General features: G+C 42.8%; 1 long non-coding RNA gene across 1 annotated transcript; it reads right to left on the minus strand.

Moving 5' to 3' along the window:
* Window positions 1–3,591: 3,591 nt before the first annotated feature.
* LOC134442056 (uncharacterized) lies at window positions 3,592–7,494 on the minus strand. The gene is made up of 7 exons (XR_010033282.1): window positions 7,113–7,494; window positions 5,720–5,789; window positions 5,419–5,523; window positions 4,890–4,968; window positions 4,676–4,785; window positions 4,357–4,461; window positions 3,592–3,760 (listed from the first exon to the last, which is right to left on the minus strand). It is a non-coding gene; the product is annotated as an uncharacterized LOC134442056 (long non-coding RNA).

A 7,494-nucleotide genomic window follows, 5' to 3' on the forward strand; every position in this document is an offset into this window, starting at 1 on the left:
CTTGAAAATGCTTGAATTTCAGTTAAGTGTTTTCAAGGTTGTGAAAAAGCTTGAATTTTTGGTGAAGGGCTTGAAAATGCTTGAAATTTTTGTAAAGTCAAATTCGGTAAACCAAATAATAGCAATAAATTGTTCAGGTACATCAAAAATCTGAGGGAGTGAGATGTCAGATGGGATTGCCATTCGACATCTTAAAATTGATTAAAATGCAGGAAATTATTTTCTGGGGGAGGACCCCCACACCCCCTTCCCGCGACCTATGAAATGTGCTGGAAAACTATAAATTTGATGCTTGAAGGTGCTTGAAAAGTGCTTGAATTTGTTCATGAAAAAGGTGTGGGAACCCTGTAATGTGCTTCACGCATGCAACACAAACACAAATTGCATGTATATTTCCCCGATATGGCTACAGCAGTCTAGGCTACAGCGATAGGCTACAATTTGGAGTAAAATGGCGACCGCAGATATCGGAAACACGACCCGACTGTCACTCTAGTTTGTGTCAAATAACGTTGCTTCACATCTCGAGGCCATAAGCACAAGAGGAGGACTGGAGGAAACACAAAAATTGGGGCACACAGACTTCGTAAAACAGGTCGTAAAAATGGATATGGTCACCCTATATTTAACCAAAGTGACTCCGAACAAAGTCTGTTCCCATAAGTCCCATCACTCGGCGGCCATCTTGGCTACGCCTCAAACTGACTATTTGAGATTAGTCAGTGATGGGGTATATAAGAATGAATGGGGGAAATAATGTTGTGTGACAGTGGGACAACACAGCGATACACAACTCATATGGTTGGAATCACAATGAAAAACTGGTTTTAAAGGCAGTCTTAGAATGACCGAAACATGAAAGAAACACTTTAAAACAGCGTTTTTCTTTATGCTATTTTTGATCTGCGCATGCGCCACATTCCACGACAACGTTCTGTTTTGCGGCAGGTGAGAGCAAGTTGCGTGGCGTGGACTTCACCTCTTCCGGCCGGCTGTCAAACGGGCATCCATTCTCCGGTCATCGTACAGAAAAGACACTGGATGTATTTTCTGATAGCCAAAGCTAGCCTAAGCACAATGGTCGTCTCTGCTCATCAGTAATGAAAAAAAAAATAGGCTATTGAATAAATTAATGATGTAGCCTGCCTCAAAATTGGTGTTTTAAACTGTGATATCATTGTTGCCTAAACTGATAATAGCTATGACTAACGGTGAAAAATATAAGACAAAAAAGCTAAAATGATCAAAGTTGAATGTCTTGCAGACTTGCTCCTGTTTTGCTTTTTCTTACTTATTTGTTTTCAACCATAAGAAAAACCACAACGGGTGTGCACATGTCTATGCACGGCCGTTTTTGTTTCCATGATTATAGTCCCTTTGTCCTGCACAGCATTTTGGATGGGCGCAGAAAGGTGATTAATGGTCGAGTTGCGCTCTCTGCCCAATTCACAATGAAGTTTCCACGGACGGCAAACAAACCACATGGCCGCCAGCAAACAAACCGATTAGGTACGAGCAGTCGTAAAGGTTTACGTTTGCACTTGCGTCGAGGCGTCGAGATGATTGGATAAGTGACAGCGCAGCTCAGCAAGCAATTGGCTCTCTTTACCGGACAGGTGGGAGTGACGCCGGCAAACGCCATGTTCGCGTAGCCAAATGCTCTCGTTCATTCCTATGGAAGGTGTCATAAGTGATCCGTCTCATATTAGACCGTCTCTGCTCCGAATGAGGGGGAAGAGCTAATAGTGCCTTACAGGCAGCACAAGCACTACTGCACAAGGCAACCGAGCTAGCAGAAAGATACATAGCCATGCAAGGTCACAGTTAGGCATATGACCAGGCCTACACATTTAGCAGCTCTAACAGATGAGCAATATAGCCATGCCAGCACAGCTTACATCAGCTTGTAACATTAAGACAATGCACCCCTTGCTAGTAGCAATGACTGACTTCAGACAGAACACTTACACTACACTGGCCAAAACAGCAGGACTGACTACATACCAGCACAAAACAGGGCACCAGCACTGAGTGAAGCAGCAACCACACTAAAGCCAGGCCACGGCCAGATTACCTACACAACCCAACCAGGACTATGAATATACACACTGCAAGCACCTAGACAAGCAAACAGGAGCATGGTTCACAAGAACATTAATAGTCTAGGCTACAGAGCTAGCACAAAATGGTCAAACAAGCCTATAGTAGGCACAGCACGAAAAGGGGGATTTGTGACAATGAACTCGTCCCTAATCGCCCACGGACTTGCCTAACTTTCGTCTGATTTTGAGCGCTTGAGAGAATCAAAACTAACAATTTTGATGACACCTAAATCGCCCGGAAGCGAATCGCGAGCCGCGATAGGTCTCACAGCAGGGTGTTAATGGCCCAACGATTACCACATGAAAGGCAATGACAGCCAGCCCGGAACGCGGACTAGCCTTGCTCTTATTGGACGAAAAAGACACGTGACTCAAAGTAAAAGAGCTGCGCTATTGGTTAGCAGCTACGACCTTCTATTGGTTACGTGTTGGATTAATTTATGCAGACCGTATACAGTAGGTCCGTATAATTATGCAAAAATTATTATTAATAATATACCTAGGTTGATTTTACTTTGTATAGTCACATCATTATAGGCTGCACTGTGATGGGGCTTTAGCATGCATGATGTGCATTTATTGATAAAATGAAAATGAATGAAATGAAAATGATTTTTTAAAATAGACTTTTAATATCACACCAAACAATGTACACACACTTTGACAAGAACCATGCAACTACACACATACCCTGCAAACAATATACTAGGCCTATATATGCAGTGATGTACACAGCACTCAGGTCACAAATGTACAACTAGGAAACATTCATTGCCGACAAGTTAAGTTTGGGCAGGCTGTCATCATGCTTTAGCGTACGTATCGCACGCTAGTGCATGGTGCGACGCATTTTGAATTCAAAGCGTGCTCCTCAACGCAACGGTAAAGCGCTTTCATGCACTTTTGACTAGTGACGAGGTTTGCGCAGTTTTCCCGCCGTGTCGGCGATTTTGTTTTGTCACAGCGCATGTCTGTTACTAAACGCAAATATGCTTTGCTGTGCCCTAACCAAAACCACCCCTAAACCTAACCTGTCAGTGAAGTAATGTTTCTGCTGCTTTACTTTTGCCAAGAACAGCGAGATTAGGCGAATTTATACCTAAATTGTGCCTACACCAAAACCATCCCTAAACCTAACCTGTCACAGGGCGTTGTGGAGCACGACTTAACTTGAAAATGCGTATTGGACCCACGCGATAGTGAGTTCAAATCAGCGTGTCATAGATACACTTAGCCTATGCATGATGTTTGGGAAGGGCACAATTCATAAAACTCAGAAACATACAATGCTTTTTCAAAAAAGGGTTCTATGTTCCCCGCTGCATCCAAGTAGACTGCTGCCACATTGCTAAGAACAGGTTGTTGTTACATCTCTGATAGGTTAGGTTTAAGGATAGTTTTAGTCAGGGCACATACAAAAATGGATTTTAGTAAAAGTTGTCAATTCATAGTAAATATGTGGTAAATATGAAAGTAAGAGGAAAAATACTACAGGTACTGCCTTTTAATACAGACTATACAGGTATGTACAACATTATAAACATTGCTGTTGATTTCATGTTCTTCAGACGCCAATCATGCCAGCAGGGTCTACTGAAGGTCTCTGGTCACTGCGTCCTCGTCATACTGCAACAGGCACTCAGTCTCACTTCTGGGAGCTGTAGAAACAACAAATAAATTAATACTTCACCATGCACCTCATATTGACATAGCAAATATATCAATAAGCAAGTCATATTGAGCCCAACAGGGATAATCTCCTATTTCAGTCTTCTATGGTCTCATGCACTATGTCTCCCTGCCAGGATATGTAAGATGTAAGAAAATAAATCAAAACATAGCAATACACAGCATTGAGAACTTATCTATAAAGTAGCACAAGTCATATTGCCAATGTAGGCCAGGGGTGGGGAACCTATGTCTTGAGGGCCGTTTGCGACCCTTGAGGCCGTTTTATCTGGTCCCCGATATAATTTTAATGTTATTCAGCTTCACATAAAATATGACATTTTGTAAAGGAACCTTAGAAAATACATTTGCAATACAATTAAGTTATATTCAGGGAAGCTGAAGAAGGTGGTGTTTGTTTAAATGTGGCTGCCTTCAATATAGGTCTAAAGTGAAGGGGAAAATCCTGGTTTGTGTTCATAGTACGGCCCTTGGAGAACTTTTACGGCCCCTCGGGTGAATTTGAATTGGCCCTTCGAATGAGAAAGGTTCCCCACCACTGACGTAGGCTATAGGTTAAGCTTACCCTCTTTCACTCTTCTGTGGTGAGACTGTGCCCATTTTGGGTTGACCTCCACACGCGTCTGTAGCACAGCACACAGGATTGCAGGACACAGCATCCTGCAGGACACTACAAAAACAAAAACAAAAAAAAACAAGGGGAATGAATAAATTACCTGACCAGTTATTAAACAAATGAAAATTGATGTGCCAGAGCTGTGGTAAAAGTAACCTTGGGTCCAAATCATCTAGGCCTAGGGTGTGTGTGTGGTAAATCCAGTGTTCACATTATTCAGATATGAGAATTAATTCATTCATTCATTTTAACTGAAATTAGTACATACCCATATCAGTGCCATTTCACCCTGCCAAGACACTGGACCTGGGTCTATTGGAGCTCTCTGCTCAGGGTGTCCTCGTTATACTGCAGCAGGCACTGTTGTTTCTATAGTTCCTAGAAGCGAGACAAATAAATAAATACTTTGCCATGAACCTCATATTGACATAGCAAATATGTCAATAAGCAAGACCTATTGAGCCCAACAGGGATAATCTTACACTATATCAGTTTTCTGTGGTCTCTTGTAAGATTGGCCCATCACCATTCTGCAGGACACTACCGTCTCCCTGCCAGGATCTGTAGGATGTAAGAAAATAAATCAAAACATAGCAATGCACAGCATTGATTACTTATCTATAAAGTAGCACAAGTCATATTGACAATGTAGGCCAGGGGTGGGGAACCTATGTCTCTAGGGCCGTTTGCGACCCTTGAGGCATTTTTTATCTGGCCCCCCGATATAATTTTAATGCTATTCAGCTTCACATGAAATATGACATATTTTGTAAAGGAATCTTAGAAAATACATTTGCAATACAATTAAGTTATATTCAGGGAACCTGAAGAAGGTGGCGTTTGTTTAAATGTGGCTGCCTTCAATATAGGCCTAAAGTGAAAGGGAAAATCCTGGTTTGTGTTCATAGTACGGCCCTTGGAGGACTTTTACGGCCCCTCGGATGAATTTGAAGCGGCCCTTCGAATGAGAAACGTTCCCCGACCCTGACGTAGGCTATAGGTTAAGCTTACCCTCTTTCACTCTTCTGTGGTGAGACTGTGCCCATTTTGGGTTGACCTCCACACGCGTCTGTAGCACAGCACACAGGATTGCAGGACACAGCATCCTGCAGGACACTTCAAAAAACAAGGGGAACGAATAAATGACCTGTCCAGTTCTATAAAAAAGAATACCCTGAAAAAGAACACCCTGTTGTTTCTACAGCTCCTAGAAGCGAGACAAATAAATTAAATATTTTGCCATGCACCTCATATTGACATAGCAAATGTATCAATGAGCAAGTCATATTGGTCACAAAGAAGTTAATCTTACATTCTTTCAGTCTTCTATGGCGAGTTAGGCCTTCAGGTGACTCGTCTTCGCCATATTATGAGACAGCAGCCTGTGAAAACATGGCAAATAGAATAACCCATTAACCCTGGGTCCTAATATAACTTAATACATGGACATAAACTAACCTACATTATTTAGACAAGGTCAGTAGACCTCCACGTGAAACAATAAGAAAAAGTGACCATACATAATTTCAATTTCTTGAAGAGGCCATCTACACTTATTTGTGCAACAAGTGCTGTTTTGAGGACCCATACTTTTAAAAGGACAGGTTGCCTACTGTTGCAAATGGCAGGGTATTTCACATTGATTTCGGGGTGGCGTGCTCAACTTGACCACTCTGGTCGATATTGAGCTCGCGCTGATACATTGGGCTCGCGTTACTGAGAGCTGCCGCCAGAACTACTCACGGTTAGCTTTTATAATATAGAACGCAACAAGGAAGAATCGGTCGGTTTGGTGAAAGGGCAAGGTGTTTCAAGGGATGTTAGCTACTCGATACATAGTAGGGTAAGGGGATGGAGACTCCCAACTGAGATCGCTCCCGGACGTGCGGTCCCAGGTGTTTCTATCACTCCCGGACGTGCGGTCCCACCCGATTATATTTCACGTATTATCATATACTGCCACATACAAGCAATTTAGGGTTAGGTTTAGGGTTAAGGTTAGGGTTAGAAACAAAAAAACTAACATCAACAAGATAACTGGCTCCGTCATATGGCGGTGGTACCGATAGTCTGGCTAGTGGGAGCGAGATGAAATGGGAGCGTCCTGAGTTGGGAGCGTCAATCTGGGAATCCATAGTAGTGACGCTACGACCAAGCTACTAGAGAATGTAATTAAACTAGTCGCTTCGCTACTGCCCAGCACTGAAAACCAACATACCCAGACGGCACACCAGTCTTCCCAACGTCGCCTAGATGCATTTTTGCCGCTGTAAAATACATTGGCAAGGCGTCTAAGCGTTAGTTCATCAGCGAAATGCCGGGCAGACGTGAAAAATGAGCAGTGCCCACTGCCCAGCATCTAGTTGATGAGCTAACGCAATAGCATGCTAACGGTAGCCTTTGTCCATCTTTAGGCAGGGGAAAGGCAACTGAGAACGAGCAATGTCAAACAATTTACCATCAACAAGTATAGTTAACATATTCACTGTTTCACCACAGCATTTTGTCATTACGATGCTCGCAAGTCATCAGAATTTCCTAGCGTACAGCAGCAACTAGTGTAGTCACATTGAGGGGACTTGAGCTACCAGCTATGTAAAGCGGCTGTGCCATAACTTAGCAATGGCGGATCTGTGTTCAGAGGAGCTATTCAATCGCTCTTGAGTACTGAAACTTTAAACCATAGTTGAGTAAAATGTACTTACATGTATATGAAGCCCATTTTCCGTTGGTATGTGAGGAACTTTCCCCCCATATCGCCAAGAAACTTGTAAACCACACAGACAACGCGTGGTTCTGTTCAATCAGGAAGGTGCTGTTGACCGCGGCTGATGGCTTCTTTGTGGCTTGTGTGTGGAATTCGCATTGTGCCCATTCGTTTTACTGCCACCTAAAGGCTTGGTGTAGAACTAATTTAACCAGAGACGGTCTATTTTCAACTAACTTGAACAATCCTTGCTTTAGTTCAGAATACCATTTAAAAACCAGAGTGGCCAAGCACATTGATGTTTTTCCTCAAAAGCAGCTGAGGAACCTTTTTAATTCGAAGGGTCACTTCAAAATGTATGTCCAAGAAAGATCATTCAG

This window comes from Engraulis encrasicolus, unplaced genomic scaffold, assembly GCF_034702125.1.
Source record: "Engraulis encrasicolus isolate BLACKSEA-1 unplaced genomic scaffold, IST_EnEncr_1.0 scaffold_110_np1212, whole genome shotgun sequence".
Taxonomy (NCBI): Eukaryota; Metazoa; Chordata; class Actinopteri; order Clupeiformes; family Engraulidae; genus Engraulis; species Engraulis encrasicolus.